General features: G+C 42.3%; 1 protein-coding gene across 2 annotated transcripts in view; it reads left to right on the plus strand.

Moving 5' to 3' along the window:
• Window positions 1–18,262, plus strand: part of NTF4 (neurotrophin 4) — a 199,664-nt gene that overhangs the window by 16,363 nt on the left and 165,039 nt on the right. Inside the window, exon 1 of one of the 2 annotated variants that reach the window (XM_077457503.1) lies at window positions 13,056–13,273. The exons of the other annotated variant lie outside the window; for it this stretch is intronic. The gene's annotated coding sequence lies outside the window, so the exon portion shown is untranslated. Of the gene's footprint in view, window positions 1–13,055; window positions 13,274–18,262 lie in introns of those variants that run through there. 2 annotated transcript variants of the gene reach the window in all.

Here is an 18,262-nt window from a genome sequence, read left to right on the forward strand (position 1 = left end):
AAGATAGCTTTTATCCTGTTCCTGGGTTTACGATATGTCAGGTCAATTTTACTTTATGCTGTTACTTCCGATTATGCCTCCATTCAGCCATATATGTAAACAGAGAAACCAATGATGAGGGTGTTTCCAGCACACCACACTGTAACCCCCATATATATAATCCAACATCTGGTGTGTATATCCCTCTGTATTCGTATGAACAGCGGTACCTCACTGTGCACATGATGCCATCCAGCCCTTCCCCTATGTGTTACCCCACAGGGTTATGTGACTTCATCAGGGGAATATGATTGATGAATCATATCCTCCTGATGAAACCAGATAACCCTGTGGTGTAATGCATAGGGGAGGGGTTGGATGACATCACAATGCTAGCACAGTGAGGTACCACGGGACACAGATTATTTTGATGGGACTTTTTATGAACTATTGATTATTAATTATTATTAATATTTATTGGCACAATTTTGATGGTTTTATTTTGATATTTTTGTGTTTAAATATTTTTTGTGTTGTCAAGTATCATTATATCATAGCATATTGTGTAGCACGGCACAAATAAGTTACAAATATTAACAAGAGCACATATGAGTGTGTGGAGAGTATGAGCGATATACATAACAATTTTGTGGGTTATAAAATATACACACATAGCAACTCGCAAGATTATACCACATTTTATTCGTTCTTGCCAGCATTGAGTCAACTAATTTTGTTTGAAAGCCCTTAAAATTTTGTCTAGACTTGCTTTTTGATTGGAGTCCTAGACATATTAAACAGGTTCCATAACAATATGTACGATTTTTCCCAAACGAAAACCACATTCACAGTTATAATTTCATGAATTCAAGATAAATTTTAAATCATGTGCCTTGGAAATTTCTTGTCACTGCAGTCAAAATCGAATATCAATTTGACCCCACTAACCATTAGAAACTTTGAATAAACATTTTGAAGACAAAACATTTCAAATGACACTCAATTACATTGCGGGCCACGTCAGGATTGTGGTTGTCTTTATAGGAACAGTTGTATCTGTAAGACTATATAAATGCATCTACTCTTTATCATGTTAAATAATTGCCTCTGCATTTGGTTATTACTGGTTCTTTTAATAATTTAAGACTTAAGCTGTGAAGGTCGGATGCAGATGGAGCAGAGCCCTCTCACACTCCTGTAGCAGATGATGCAAGTCTAAAAAGGAGGGTCTCACACCACTGATATCATCCACAAGAAACTGTTTAGAGACTGCTCAGACAGAACATGGTTCTGCCATAGTGTTCTGTCGTAGCAGTCTCCAATAAAGTTTCTTGTGGATGATACCAGCGGTGTATGATCCTCATTTTCAACTGGCATAGAATTGTATTATTCTCATAATAATTATATGCAGATGTCCAGAGCAGGGTCTGGAGGAGGACCAGCGGAGGGCAGGAGTCAGCTGCTGGAGTCTGTTGAATGCTGAAATCAGGGAAGGCGGATACATGGGGGCTTAACAGCTGCACAGAGAGGTGCAGGATCTGTAGGAGAAGTTCTGTACCGCGCTCTGCAGGAGAGGTGCGAGGGCCACATAAAGTGGTCTGGAGGGCCACATTCGGCCTGCAGGCCCTGTGTTTGACAACCCTTCTCTACTAGTTTATGATTTGTACAGATGGCTCTCAGCAGCTTTTGCTAGTATGAAGACCAGAGTGTGTTATTTCTGTACTGTGCCTTATATTTTAGGATGCACAAAATTTCGGGAGTATGTGAATTCTGGTTAACCAGGACAAGAGCAAAGGCTGCAACTGTGATATATAACAACTACAAATCAAGTTTTTACAGACCATGTGACGTAAAGCTCCCTGGGTGTATTGCCTTGTACAGGTATTTCCCAATGATCTTGTTGCACTTGGCCTAGAAGCTTGCTAATATGCTCTCTTCTTAAAGTGGGGTACCCCTTAAAAAAAAAAAATTAAAAGTCAGCAGCTACAAATACTGCAGCTGCTGGCTTTTAATAATCGGACACTTACCTGCCCCAGGGTCCAGCGATGCGGGGGAACGAAGCCCCCCCCTCGTTCCCCGCTCTGCCCGCGGCGCCGTCATGCATACTGTGGGCACCCGGCTGTGGCTTCACAGCCGGGCACCCACTGCGCATGCGCGAGCGGCGCAGGGCGCCGTGATACGCCGTACAGTTACCTGGGACACGTGACAGGTCCCAGGTGAATGTGCGGCGCAAGGGGAAGTGATGTCACCAGCCCGGGCAATGAAGAAGGCAGACTACGAGGGACCCCCTAGCAACCGGTATTTAGAGGTGAGTAAAAAAATGTTTTTTTGCCAATTATTTTTTTTTTATTTTTTTTATGAATTTTAAGCAGCTTTTCATTTTTTGGTGGCAACACCACTTTAATTAGCAGCATCTCCCTCCTCATTTTCCTCATTGCTGCTGCTTGTGCAGATTTGTCTGCTAGGGTTACCCTCAGTTAAAATACAGTGAATATAAAAAGTCTACACACCCCTGTTAAAATGTCAGGTTTCTGTGATGTAAAAAATTAGACTAAGATAAATCATTTCAGAACTTTTTCCACCTTTTAATGTGACCTATCAACTGTAATTGAAAAACAAAATAACATCTTTTAAGGGGGGCGGGTAAAAATAAAAAAATAAAACAACGTGGTTGCATAAATGTACACACTACACCCTCTTATACTTGGGGGTGTAGCTGTGCTCAGAATTAAAGAGGAAGTAAAGTCGGGGAAAAAAATGACACCCTGCAAGGCAAAGGCATAATGAGCTAGAATGCATAGCATACTAGCTCATTATGAATTACTTACCTGAGATCGAAGTGCCCGCAGTGGTCCTCGGCAACCTCCTCCGTCGCCACCATCATACCCGGATGCATGCGTGCGGGAGTTGTCATTGACGGCATCTTCGGCTTCACTTGTGGCATGATTAGTGCGCATGCGCCGTAGACCTTGGTGCCTGGTTTTTGGAAAATATCTCCTTAACCATGTAGGTTAAGGAGATATTTATTGGACCTACAGGTAAGCCTTAATCTAGGCTTACCTGTAGGTCAAAGTGGTCTATAAGGGTTTACAACCACTTTAAGCAATAACATTCAAACTCATGTTAAATAGGAGTCCGTACATACCTGCCATCATTTAACGTGCCTCTGATTAACCCCAAATAAAGTTAATTTAGTAGATCTTTCCTGACATTTTCTTAGGCCGCGTACACACGCGCGGACTGTTTGCCCAACCTTGTTCGTCAAACAGTTTCGGCAAACAATCCGCTCAAAATTTGCATGAGCGGACTTGCCCACACACGAGCGGACTGTTTCAACGAACTGTTTGCCAAACAGTCCGCTCAACTTTTGAAATGAACGGACTCGCCCACGTAAGGCGGAGGCAAATCCGCCCATTTCGAGCGCGTGTACAGGTAGGCGGGGCCCGCGAAGGAGACGTCGCGGGCTCCGCCGCCTGGAATAGGCTTAAAGGGGAACCCCAACGCCGAAAAAAATCGGCGTGGGGGTTCCCCCAAAGTCCACACCAGACCCTTGTCCGAGCACGCTACCCGGCTGGCCAGGAAAGGGGGGCAAGCGAGCGCGCCCCCCCTCCTGAGCCGTACCAGGCCGCGTGCCCTCAACATGGGGGGGTGCCTTGGGGAAGGGGGGGCCGCGCGGCCCCCCCACCCCAAAGCACCTTGTCCCCATGTTGATGAGGACAAGGGCCTCTTCCCGACAACCCTGGCCGTTGGTTGTCGGGGTCTGCGGGCGGGGGGCTTATCGGAATCCGGGAGCCACTTTTAAGAAGGGGGCCCCCGGATACCGGCCCCCCACCCTATGTGAATGAGTATGGGGTACAATGTACCCCTACCCATTCACCTGTGAAATAAAGTACAAAAAAAAACACAACACAGGGGAAAAAATATTTTATTGCACAGCTCCGGGGGTCTTCCGTTTTCGGGGGTCTTCTCGCCGGACTCCTCCGCTATGTGTGTGTAGCTCTTTTGCTAGCGGAGGAGTCCGGCTTTCTTCCTCCCCGCCGCCGGCCTCTTCTCCCGACTTCGGGGGTCTTGTCCCCCTCTTCGGTTCTTCTGCCGGGCCACCGCGCCTTCTTGTAGCTCTTTTGCAGGCGGTGGCCCGGTCTTCTGTCGCCGCTGCCTTCCGTTCTTCTGTCGCCGCCTTCGGTTCTTCTGCCGGGCCACCGCGCCTTCTTGTAGCTCTTTTACAGGCGGTGGCCCGGTCTTCTGTCGCCGCTGTCGCTGTCGCCGCCTTCCGTTCTTGTTCTTCTTCTTGTTCTTCTTCTCCAGGCGATGTTGACACGTCGCTCCCTCCGGCCGGAATGCCAGAGCCGCGCTGTGCGGTCACTTATATAGTGACAATGGGGCGGGGTCACATGGTATATGTCACATGGGTTGGTCACATGGGTTGATGTCACATGGGGACTATGACATCGTAAGGGGGCGGGGTCACCATGTGACCAACCCATGTGACATATACCATGTGACACCGCCCCATTGTCACTATATAAGTGACCGCACAGCGCGGCTCTGGCATTCCGGCCGGAGGGAGCGACGTGTCAACATCGCCTGGAGAAGAAGAAGAAGAACAAGAAGAAGAACAAGAACGGAAGGCGGCGACAGCGGCGACAGAAGACCGGGCCACCGCCTGCAAAAGAGCTACAAGAAGGCGCGGTGGCCCGGCAGAAGAACCGAAGAGGGGGACAAGACCCCCGAAGTCGGGAGAAGAGGCCGGCGGCGGGGAGGAAGAAAGCCGGACTCCTCCGCTAGCAAAAGAGCTACACACACATAGCGGAGGAGTCCGGCGAGAAGACCCCCGAAGACGGAAGACCCCCGGAGCTGTGCAATAAAATATTTTTTCCCCTGTGTTGTGTTTTTTTTTGTACTTTATTTCACAGGTGAATGGGTAGGGGTACATTGTACCCCATACTCATTCACATAGGGTGGGGGGCCGGTATCCGGGGGCCCCCTTCTTAAAGGGGGCTCCCGGATTCCGATAAGCCCCCCGCCCGCAGACCCCGACAACCAACGGCCAGGGTTGTCGGGAAGAGGCCCTTGTCCTCATCAACATGGGGACAAGGTGCTTTGGGGTGGGGGGGCCGCGCGGCCCCCCCTTCCCCAAGGCAACCCCCCCATGTTGAGGGCACGCGGCCTGGTACGGCTCAGGAGGGGGGGCGCGCTCGCTCGCCCCCCTTTACTGGCCGGCCGGGTAGCGTGCTCGGACAAGGGTCTGGTGTGGACTTTGGGGGAACCCCCACGCCGATTTTTTTCGGCGTTGGGGTTCCCCTTTAAGCCCATTCCAGGCGGCGGAGCCCGCGACGTCTCCTTCGCGGGCCCCGCCTACCTGTACACGCGCTCAAAATGGGCGGACTTTCCGAGCGGGAACAGTCCGCTCATTTCGAAAGTACAGCGGACAGGCCCACACACGGGCGGACTGTTCGCTCAAACACAGTTTCAGCGGACAGTTTTTCGGAATTTCCGAAAGACTTTGTCCGTCCAACTGTCCGCTGAAACTGTCCGCTGAAAACCCACACACGAGCGGACTGTCCGCCCAAACACTGTTCAGCGGACAAGGTTGGGCGAACAGTCCGCCCGTGTGTACGCGGCCTTAGTTGCATCCTACAGCAAAAGCCATGCTCTGCAGAGAGCTTCCAAATCATCAGAGAGATCTCATAGTTAAAGGTATCAGTCAGGAGAAGGGTACAAAAAATTTCCAAGACATTAGATATACCATCAAGTGGAGAAAATATGGTACAACAGTGACATGACCAAGAACTGGACGTCCCTCCAAAATTTATTAAAAAAACAAGACGAAAACTGGTCAGGGAGGCTGCCAAAAGGTCTACAGCAACATTAAAGGAGATGCAGGAATATCTGGCAAGTACTGGCTGTGTGGTACATGTGACAAGAATCTCCTGTATTCTTCATATGTCTGGGCTATGGGGTGGCAAGACAGAAGCCTTTTCTTATGAAGAGAAACATTCAAGCCCAGCTACATTTTGCAAAAACACATCTGAAGTCTCATGAAAATGTGTTATGGTCTGATGAAACCAAGGTTGAACTTTTTGACCATAATTCCAAAAGATAAGTTTGGCGCAAAAACAACACTGCACATCACCAAAAGAACGCCATACTCACAGTGAAGCATGGTGGTGGCAGAATCATGATTTGGGGCTGTTTTTCTTCAGCTCGAACAGGGACCTTAGTCAAGGTAGAGGGAATTATGAACAGTTCCAAATACCACTCAATATTGGCACAAAACCTTCAGGCTTTTGCTAGAAAGCTGAACACGAAGAGGGACTTACTTCATCTTTCAGAATGACAACGAGCCAAAGCATACATCCAAATCAACAAAGGAATGGCTTCACCAGAAGAAGATTAACGTTTTGGAATGGCCCAGCCAGAGCCCAGACCTGAATCTAATTGAAAATCTGTGGGGTGATCTGAAGAGGGCTGTGCACAGGAGATGCTCTCCCAATCTGACAGATTTGGAATGTTTTTGCAAAGAAGATAAGATGTGCCATCCTGATAGACTCCTACCCAAAAAGACTGAGTGCTGTAATAAAATCAAAAGGTGCTTCAACAAAGTATTAGTTCAAGGGTGTGCACACTTATGCAACCATATTATTTTAGCTTTTTATTTTTACTTCACTCCATCTAAAAGATTTCAGTTTGTTGTTCAGTTCAAAAATCCTATCAAACAGTGTAGAATGAGCAGCGCTAAATACTCAGTGAATATGCTAATGATACACACTCTCAACTCAAATGTATCCAATAAAGTATACACATAACATAAATAACATTGATTGTTACCACTTTAAACGATAATAACAACACCCTGTGAAGTGAATAGTTGCAACAAATTATATGCATGAATAAATAAAGTGTCCAGTTATTAAACACAAAAAGTCCATTCATTAAATAGTGACCAGTGAATCCATTATAATTACAATTCATAAAAACGTCCAGGAACACTCCTCCACCACACCGCCGTGATTGTGACTTCAATCCTCTTATGTGCGCACACTCACCAGCTGTTTATGCCTCACGCTGCCGTATTTGAGTATTTGGAGTGGCAGCACGTTTTTTGGTGTTTTTTGTGTAAGCGCACTGGTGATACACAGGTGTGAGGCGGGAGTGTGTATTATTGTTTTTGTTCATTTCAGTTGTACAGTTTATATGTCACATTAACCACTTAAGGATCGGAAGGATTCGCCCCCTTAATGACCAGGCCATTTTTTGCGATACGGGACTGCGTCGCTTTAAATTACAATTGAGTGGTCATGCGATGCTGTACCCAAACAAAATGTATGTCCTTTTTTTCCTCCACAAATAGAGCTTTCTTTTGGTGGTATTTGATCACCTCTGTGTTTTTTTTTTTTTTTTTGTTTTTTGTTTTTTGCGCTATAAACAAAAATAGACCGACAATTTAGAAAAAATATATACTTTTTGCTATAATGAATATCCAAAAATGTAAAAAAAACTAATTTCTGCATCAGTTTAGGCCAATATGTATTCACATATTTCTGGTAAAAAAAAATAGCAATAAGCGTATATTGATTGTTTGCGCAAAAGTTATAGCATCTACAAAATAGGGGATTGATTTATGGTATTTTAATTATAATTATTTTTATTTTTTTTACTAGTAATGGAGGTGATCAGTGATTTTTAGCGGGACTGCAACATTGCAGCTGACAGATCAGACATTTTTGGCACTTTTTTGGGACCAGCGACATTTACACAGTGAGCAGTGCTAAAAATAGCCACCGAATTCTATATAAATGTCACTGGCAGGGAAGGGGTTAACACTAGGGGCCGATCAAGGGTTTAAGTGTTACATAGGGAGGTGTTTCTAACTGTGGGGGCAGTGTAGTGACTGGAGGAGAAGACAGACCGCTATCCTCCCCTGACAGAACTGGGATCTGTCTGTTTACATTGACAGAGCCATGTTCCATCTCTCAGGCCAATCGCGGGTGGCCAGCGGACATCGAGGCTGCCGGCCACACGCATCGGCGGTGAGTTCCCCCTAGAAGTCTTAAAGCGGCCGATCTACAATGACGGAAGTTGGTCTTTAACCTCCCTGGCGGTATGATCCATTCTGGTTTTAGGTGCTGAAAGCGGTACAATTATTTTGCATGGAAATTTGGCATTTTATATTGTAGTCCTGTAATTCTTAGGAATAACGCTCTTAAATCTGTTCAAACCAGAGTCTAGCAGACATCCGGGGTATGATAAAGTTTAATAATATAATAAATAATAATAAATAATAATAAAAATTATTCAATAATGTAATCAAATCCAAAAACACTGAAATGTGCTCATTTGCAGAATTGTCGCTGTCATTAGATTTAGTGTTTGATGACAAATTTCCCCACAAGTCGCTATCGCTCAATTCTGCAAGTGATTATAATTTATTATCGCTGTTTTCTAGTTGGTCTAAAATCACTTTTGACATAAAGGGACACTTTTTGGTTGCTATGGGCAATCTCCAAATTCCAGGCAGAAAAAACAGTATTTATAATATAAAAGTGCATGCAGGGCACTGCACAGACCACTAGGGACAAAGGGGGTGCGTACTTTTTTTTTTTATACAGTACTGTAATCTGTAAGATTACAGTGTTGTGTGTGTTTTGTGTATTTTAACTTTTTTTAATTTGGCGCCGATCTCCGCTCCCGTGCGCCGTAATGTCGCAGGGAACGGAGCTCGGCGGCATTCGGGCACTGTGTGAATCGAGCGGAGGACAGCTCGATCACACAGCGCGGAGGACATCGCTGGATCCAGGGGACAAGGTAAGTAACCTCTCCCTGTATCCAGCGATGCGATCCCGAGTCTGGCTCTGGGTTACCGCTTATGATTGTAAAATCCCAACCCGAGCCAGACTCGGTATCACCGCCAGTGAGGTTAAGTGGTTAAAGGTAGAAAAAGTTTTTAAATGATTTATTTTTGTCTCATTTTTTTTACATCACAGAAACTTGACATTTTAATGGGTGTGTGGACTTTTTATATCCACTGTACATGGCATTCACTGACATGACTCCTCCCTGCTGGGACTTGGCAGTCATACATTTGCTGGTGCTGTTTTCTGATTGGCTGCCTACTTTTGACAGCTTTTCCCAGCAATAAAGTGATCAGCTGGATTTGTTTGAACATTACAGTCATCAGAATATTGATCTTCCAGGCATCTGTTCTCCTAATCTCTGGCACAAGGGTCAAAAGAGGAAGTCAATGCCAAGGCAGCACTGGTGATTGCACAGTGACTGCAGAGTCTCAGGAAAGATGAGCAGGACTGTAGGAAGGAGGCACCTTTTTCTTGATACCATATTAATACATTTGATCTTAGAGAAAGAAATTCATTGTGCAACACGTGTAATGAACGACAATTTTCTCCACTTCAATGGTAGGAAAACCAGACAGAGGAGGGGTAAGCCTAATCACTGACCTAAGCTTTTTAGGAGTGCGTATGACCGTACCTATCAAATGTTTCCTTTTAGAGATTAACTTTAGGAAAATTCAGTTTATCTCCTATGAAAGACAGGTACTTTTATTTCATTTAGTTTTGTTTGAGGTAATTGTCAATCTGGCTCCCAATACTGAATTTTCTACTTTATTTTCTTTTCTTTTTGGAGTTTGAAAAGTGTCAGCCTGTAAAAACCATTAGTGCGGATGTATTTTTACTTTGCACTGAAAACACTAGGAGTAAACCGGTGCTTAACTTAATATAAATCTCACAGCTTTTGATGGTTAAGAGGTTATGAGGCTTTCTTTAGAAGCTGTCGCATGGGAGATCTCAGCACATGGCTGTCCTTTGTAGCCGACCATCTGTTTTTGTTTTCTTTTTCCTTTCTTTCATAGGTTCCTTGTATGTTTGTCTAGAGCTTATACTGCTTGGGTTTTTAATGGCTCATTTGCTATTGGGATGACTGAGTATTTTATTGCTAACAGGAGTCGGCTTGCAGTAGCTTCCACCTTCTGGCTGCTATTTGATAGAGCTGAGTATAAACTGTGGTGTGAGCGAAGCATTTTTATTTTAAAATTAAGTATAAAGTAAAGCTGTCAGCATTTGGTGAAAAGACAATTTTTTACTTCCTCTATAGTAGATGCAATTGCTCCCCTTGTTGCCCTTATGCAAACACTGGAAATTTAAATGTCAGTATTTGCATAAAGCTAGGGATGATCCCACATGACAGTGTTGGGAGCAAGGAATTTGTCACTCAGGTTCTAAGACAGGGGTGCTCAACCAGTGGCCCGGGGGGGCCACATGTGGCCCGCGGAGCCCTCTGATGTGGCCCTCGACCTCCTGCTCTAAGATGGCAGGTTGACAAGCCCAGATCACAGGTTGTTGACCAGCCATCCCAGAGCAGCAGTTTTGTCAATGAAGCCACTGGCAGTGGAAGCAAGTGGCTGCGGAGCAGAGCCACATAAGCCAATGCTTCCTGTATGGTGCCCGCTTCCTGTCACAGGCGGAGTGATAACAAATGCACTTCGCCTGGAACAGCAACAGCCAGCAATACCAGAATGGAAGACAGTTATTAAAGGTAAGTTCACTACTAAATTCACAGTATATATGGATATATCTATTTTGCAGTGGTTACTGGGCTGCTTTCAAGCTGATCCGCAGGTGCAGTGCATTGAGCCATAGACTTCTGTTATTACCTGCAGGTTTGTTGCGCCTTCAGAAAGCACACCACACCTGCAGAATATAATAGAAGTTTATGGCAAGTTGCAGCTAACCCGCATAAAATCCACAGGTTCACTGCGGTGCACTGGGGCTTTGGGCAAATTGCAGCGCATCAGTGTGAAAGCAGCCTTAGGCCCCTTTCACATGATTGGTCCGACCCAATTGGACTTACTATTCACCTCTATGGAGCAGCAGATGTAAACGGACTTGTGTCTGTTTACACCCACCTACCTAAAAAAAAAGAAAGGGATCTGCCCCTTCCATCTGGGCGAATCGGATTGGATCAGAGGGCCCATAGAGTAGAGTGGTCTGCGTCTGTGGACACGGAACTGTCATCCTCCCACTCTGTTCATTGTGGCCCCCGGCCAGTTATCAATTCACTTAAGTGGCCCCTGCTCTTCAAAAGGTTGGGCACCCTTGTTCTAAGAGCTGCATTGTGGGAGATGGGGGACCTTATAATGGGTTTGATGGTGGTTTTTAGAGTGTTGTGGTGAAAGCACTTTTGAGGTATCATGGGATGAAGATGGTGCCTGCTATATAGAGATATTGTTGCTTTCTTTTATTCTGGATTTGTTATTTTGATCCCTTGTAGAACACGCCAAGACCCCAGAAACCCAGTTTGCTCTGTAATCCAGAAACATGGCCTGCTATCTTCGTCTATAGCTGTGACATGCCCCTTCCCATCTTTGGGTTTGTAATGCTGCATTTCAAAATGATAAACTAGTTGAATGGTGCATTATGTTGAATGTTGTGGGCCAGAACCAGCAACCAGGAGGCTGATTTTGCCTTACAGAGCACTTCAAATTTCATTTTGTGCATCTTGGGGTGCTCAACAAGGCACTGGAGGTGTCTGATAACCAATCCAAGTAGCACTTTGTAATTTGTTACCCTTACACAAGTTTGCTTCAAGCAAAGTGGAGAGACATACTTCTCTCAGATCCTGGCTGATCAGGCACACTAAAAAAGTTGAAAAATTAGATTTGAAACATACCTAAACTATATTGTTAATGAGAGATTTGATGTATACTAGAAAACATCTGCAAATACCTAACACATTCATTTTTTCATTGACTATAAATTCTTTAAGTCATTATTGAATAGTGAGGAGTTTGATTTAAAAGTTTTATTGAACTGAACATATGTAAGTGAATGCAGACCAACTATGCAGATCCCTAAAGCCGGTTGTATGCATGCTCTAATCTCTTGCAGAATCCTGGAAACAGAGGGAAATGTGTTTTCTGAATATGAACTTGGGCCCACCTCCTATAGGTCAGTTGCCACCCATTATAATTCTGGACTTGGATTGCGGTTTAAATGTGTCAAGAATGGGCAAAGTTAGACTAGAGCTTAACATCAGGAGTCGATGGGGACTTTCAGTGTGTAACTTTTCCAAGCTATTTTTTTGATTCTTTAAGGGCCCATTTACAGATTTGTAGAAATAACAATGGCATTTTGCAAATACATTTCAATGAAATTATAGTATAAAGTTTTGGAACCTTCATACAAATGCTAAAAAACAAATAGTATTCTTTATCACTTTATCACTGGGGAAAAATACTTCCAAATGGAGATCACACATTGTTATATCACCAGTAAGGTCTGTAAATTTTAGTAGAGTACAGTGGTTTTTCGATGAATAATGAATCGATTTAAACTTTCATTTGCAAGTGTATTGCTTGCAAACAGCCTAGTATTCTGTGGCCAACTGAGGACATGTTTAACTTGCCATGGTAATGAAATGATCTTTCAGCGAATTGTATATCTGTGTCTACTTCTTCACTCTCTGATAGAAGGGAAAAGTAAGACATTGCTTGCCTTTCCCATCTTCAAATGGTGTAAAGTAAGCTATTAGATGATATAAAATAAACAACCTGGACTAATCAAGTAAAAAAAGGCTTAAAGTCTATATGTACAAGTAACCCTAGATCTCCTTTATCTATAGATTGTGTTACTGAAAGACTTGGGTTAAGGTGCCATGTTACCTGATCTGCCTTACAATCTTTTTTCTTCTCCTTTTTGTCGGCATTTCTCAGATTTTTCACAAACTCAGGTCTTACAGTCTCCAACATCAAAGGACGAGAAAGCGTAAAGTGCCTTCTCCTTCTCCCTTGCTACATAGTAAACTATTTTGCTCCCGTCTTTATCCCCCTCTTGCCCCCCTTGTGTTTGAATAGCAGTAGGAAAGTCGATCTCACTCCTGTTACAGCATTATTAAGTTTTCATGTGAAAGATGAAACGCCCTCTATTTTACTCTTTGGTGATAGCAGAATAGGCAAGAGAAAGAAAAGAGATAGAGGGGGGGAAATCTCTATTCATCCAGCACTCCAGTTTGATGTCGGTGTAGCAGCCTGCAGGTACACTGCTATAAGGCTTATATTTAATTCCTAACTGTACCTGACCAGCTCTCTGCTCTTATTGCCTGTAGCTTAGCTTTTGAAGATACTTTTCTTGCTTCATAATTTGAAGAGGTCTTCAAACCACGGAATCAACCAAAGAGAATTCCATTTGTCAATTTATCTGGTGGGATGCATCTACAAGGTGACTTGTGGACCAGGAAGACAAGAGAGCCTTCCTAGAGATCAGGAACATTACGATACAAGGTACTGTCCAAATGAAGACTATTAAGGTTAATTTAGTAAGACCAATGATGCATTTTAAGCAGTTCATTTTCTTCCGAATTGCTGTTAATTTCTAGCCAGCTCAGATTAATCCCAGCAGCCAAATAGCTAGGGAAAAAGCAAGTTTCTAATGTTTGTGAGCCCTTTTTATTTTTTTTTCTCTTATGGAAGAACTTGTATCCTGGTTGCTTATTGTTAAATTTTGTTTACATTTTTTTTATGTTTGTATACTAAAACAATTTGTGCTGCCATTTGTGCTGGTAAAGTCCAATATTTTTTTCTTAATTTTTGGTTTGATGTACAAAACAGATGTGGCATTTTAGAGGTCTTACTAGATTATGTTATGTATGGACTCCAGTGGCCTAGGACTCAAGAGTTTCTTGCAGCGGACTTAATGTGAGTCTCTGTTCTCCAAATATATTAGCCACAAATTAAAATAAAGTAAGGATTTAGTCCTCAGGGATCCCAAAATTGGCCAAAGAGGTTGGGTGTTTCTATGGGTCCATAATGCAACCATGGTGCTCAATACATGCATGAAACTGATAAGCAAGACAACAAACTGGCATCCCTGTAAAACTGTTAAATATCTTCTGTTTTAAACGCTTTATGCTTGTGGTTAAAAAAAACAGAAGACAGGGCTGAATCTTGGACATTTTCTACACATTTCTATTGTGTACCTGTTTTTTTCGGAGATGATTTCATAAGGGGGCAAGGAGCGTGGGTGTAAAAATCACAAAACTTTTTAATCAGATATATGCATTTGAAAAACATAATGGCACAATTTGTCTTCTATTGTTTATGCAGTGCTCTGTTTTTGAATTTTTGCATTTGTCTAGTTTGTAACATATTCTGTTTCCATGGTCAGCCGCCGTGTGTGTATTGCAAACATAAAGGCTCATTTATTTGCACGCCTTCTGATGTTATAAAAGCAACTTGTTAAACATCTACAATAATTTGTCCACCTGTTCCTTTCAATAGGGACACAGAATGATCTGCATGGAGGTGAGGAGTAGTGGCTCCATTTGTACTCTTTATCTAACATCCACTAGAGTTTAGTATGTAAAGAGTAGGTTCTTGGATATTGCCTTTTTATTTTAGAATTTTACGATCCATCTGCTAGATATTCAGACCTTTTTGTGAGAGGTTTTACTGGGGCCATCACATTCTGGATATCAGTTGATTGTTAGATATTGGAAGTAAAGCCTGTCACTAATCTGGGCTATTTAAACCACACATACAGAATTATAAACTATGCAAAAGCACATGAGAAAATATAGATCCAGATATTTCAGCAGCTGAATTCATAAACATACCGTATTCCTGTACTTATTCAACGTATTCAGTCCCATTCTGTTTACCTATTGGTTAGTAGAGCCGCCATTTACCTTAATAGAGTAGTAAGAAGGCTTAGAAGGTGGGAGACAACCAAATTAAACTTTTACAAGATTACATCAAGATTTACATATAACATCAGCTTCCTAAATCTCTCAATATACTGACAAAGCATGTGGTTTTCAACAACAGTATCCTCTTTTTTTTTTATCGCATGGTTACTTTGACTTTCCCAAGTTTTTGACAGGTTTGCTCTAAACTCGACCTATCTATAACATTTACACTTAAATTAACTTAGTGGGTCTTATATGCATGTTGTTGGAATATCTGATAGACAGTGCATTTAAGATGCTACTTATGTCTACTATGGCTTCAAAGGATTATTACACATATCTAGCTTTGATAGCCCTTTTCTAATGAAATATGTGGAGTTAGTTAAGTTTATCTCAAAATAATTATTCTGCAAAGACATCTTTTTAAAATAAACAATATGGTAATTATTATTTAATTTGTTTCCCTGATGGTCCACAGAGATATGTAGTTCGCCAGTTGCATTCTCTTGTGATGCTGATGCTCAAAGGACAAATTGTTGAGGTTTCTTGTTCCTCCTTGAGTGGGGGTGAAAGTCTGAAGTTTAATCTATTCACTTTCATCATTTTGTACAGCCTCAACACTCTTTTAGATCCATTTTTAGCTATCTTGGCTGTCCTCTCTACCTGGGGGAGTCAACCACCTTAACTAAGCTTTCCTCATGGATTAGGAACCAACCATTCACAAACCTGTATATCCCTGCTTTGAGATTGTATAGCTGCTAAAAAATGAAACATGGTGATTTTTAGTTACTGATTGGTGAATTCTAACTTAATCAGTGGGGAAGTGAAGGATTCTGGACATTCTTTGTATCTTGTAAAGGAAAGGTTTTAATCGTTAGTAGTCAGTTATGAGATTGTAGATGACAACAACAGTAGGGTTCTTAGTATGTAATATATGGATGTATATACAACAGGGTATAAACTGTAATTGCTTTGAAATTATATATTTTTCTGCAGGAATTATATCTAGTTTGTGTATTGATAGTTAGATTTTTTTGAGGTGCAGCAAAATTTACTATGAATTACACTTTAAAAAGGTGTGCTAAGATTGATGTATTTAATGCTAAGTTTTTCATTTAAAGTATAATGGTATGTTCCTAAAATAATTGGGCCAAGAATAGGTAGACAGATTATGAGATTTCATGCTTTTTATATTGAGCATAAGTTATCAGCCTGATTCTTAACAGACTATAAGGCCAACTTGGTTTGCATTGGGATACACTTGTAAACCTTGCCTAGCACAGTCCCAATACAAAGACAAGGCAAATTGCCTTGTTTTCTATGGTGTCAGTTCACACGAATGCATTGCCGTGATGTGCACTAAAAAAACTTACTTAATGCAGTACGTTCTTCCAGTGCTGTAAGCTTCCGTGGAAACCATCACCATGTCTTTTTCTACTACCACCAGATTAATTTCTATGGGAAGCTGTGGACATGGAGGCCTCCAGTTGCCTCCCCATAGGAATGCATGGTTTCATAGTGTGCATGCACAGGATGAAGAAGGTCCAGTGGAGATGCTTTTAAAATAAAGGCTGTATGGCTGGGGGTGGGGAAGCACAGTGAAGATTGCTTGAATGGGGACAGAGGTAAATATAGAGTGTGCTGCATACAGAAGGGTGGACATATTTTCTAGGATAATTTTGATAAAGGCTATATTGTCCTTTTAAGTATCCATTAATTGAGTTATTGTATACTGTATTGTATATTATCTTACAGCAAAATTTCAAGCTTCACTATTTTTAAATTCTTAGTGAATCTCTCCTCTAAATTACGGAAAGTTAAATTATCCAGCCTTTTGAACGCTTTGTTTCCCATACCTATTCTGTTTACTGTGTGCAGTCCGGGAAGTTTTTCCTTTTCTGCTTTCAGATGGTAAATTTCAGCCTTTGTTACAATGAAAGGAACTGCAAGGAGATGACAGTGAGGCATCATGAAAGCATTCTACACAGTGGGAGCATTGCATTTCTGGGACTAGGTGGCCCCATTTCTACAAGGCACAAATGCTTGGAGATGCCCGGTTCACACAAGCACCTGATTCACTGGGGAACTCTACTGCAGGTGCCAAGTTTGTTCAGTCCAAAGCTCTTGTTATCTTCTCGTTTTAACTGATGGAGGCTGGGTTACAGCATTTCATTTATCAGTATGTCTTTTAGCAGAGGAACGCCTGATCGCTGTGCAAATTGAACCATAAGGAATTTTATCTAAGGTAAAAGTGGTATTACCAATCTACTCGCGTACGAGCATAATAAATACCGCCTCATGATTAAAACATGTTTTTCCCCTAGCATGCAGATAAAATGACTAGGAACACAAAGAACAGACAAACCTTTTCCATTTTCTTGACCAGGATTCTGCTGTGTGCCTTTGGGACATTGATGATGGCAATCTTATAATCTCAAACTTGCTTGGATAATAAAAACATTAAAGCGGAGTTTCACCCAAAAGTGGAACTTCTGCTTCAAGCACTCCTTGCCCCCTTTCATGCCACATTCATTTTTTTGGTGGGGGAGTGGGTGATGGTTTGAGTGGGACACTTTTTGTAGCTGCTGACTTTTAATAAACAAAAAAAAGCCTGGAACTCCGCTTTAAGTTTGGATTTCACATTGGTAACTTGCGTTAATATGCCCTTCTGAAGACATCAGATGTATATACACAATCCTTTTTTCTACCCTCCCCCACAGACAACCCTCAGGGGAAAAGTTGATTGACTTTTATCTGATTTCTATGGGTGGCAACAGATGGTTAGATGTATTCATATTCTCTATATGTATCTAAAGGCTAAATGTTTGTGCTGGTGTTGTAAGAGGTTATATCACTGTCCTTTTTTTATTTCTGTGTCCCCAATGGGGGAATTTTCACTCTTCAAGTGCCCATTGTCACTTAGACTAAAAGTGGTGGGGAATCTAAAATTTTGAGTTGCCATCAGAACACTTGCTTTTGGTCAGAACTGTAAATATTCACGTTAGAAGTATTCCATCTGATGTACCTATTGGCCAAAATATTGATGAGAGTGTACAATTAGTAATTGCCCCATTCCCTTTTTCCCCTTCTACTTGTTGACCTCTACATAACCAAGTTCTATAAGCAAAGCTCAACATTTCTAGCCTTGTTTGCTGTATGCAAGTTAAATTGCAGGGAGTCAGGAGAATGCTTACTACCCTCCTACTTCATATAAAGTGAGGTCCACTTTCTTTTCTAATTCATGGAGGGCATACTGCTTTGGGGCGAACTAGAGGAGAGCAGATTCAACCATTTTAAGGGCAATCATAAATACCACATTAGTGGTCCAGAAAAAGGAGTTCATACCCATACCCAAACTGTATGGGACAGTTTGAAATGGAGGAACAAATGAGAACAAGAGACTGAAAGACATTATACAAATATGATGACATATTTTCTAATGCTAATGCTATCACAAAATATTGGCCGCCTGAAATACATAAATAACTTTACATAAATACTGTAAGTTGAGATACGAAATAAATAGGCTATGACATAAATATGTTTATTTCTCACTTTTTCCTAGTCTGTTCAGATCTACGCAGTG

The sequence above is a fragment of the Lithobates pipiens genome, unplaced genomic scaffold, assembly GCF_037356315.1.
Source record: "Lithobates pipiens isolate NorthernLeopardFrog02 unplaced genomic scaffold, aLitPip1_a1.2 Scaffold_27, whole genome shotgun sequence".
NCBI lineage: Eukaryota > Metazoa > Chordata > Amphibia > Anura > Ranidae > Lithobates > Lithobates pipiens.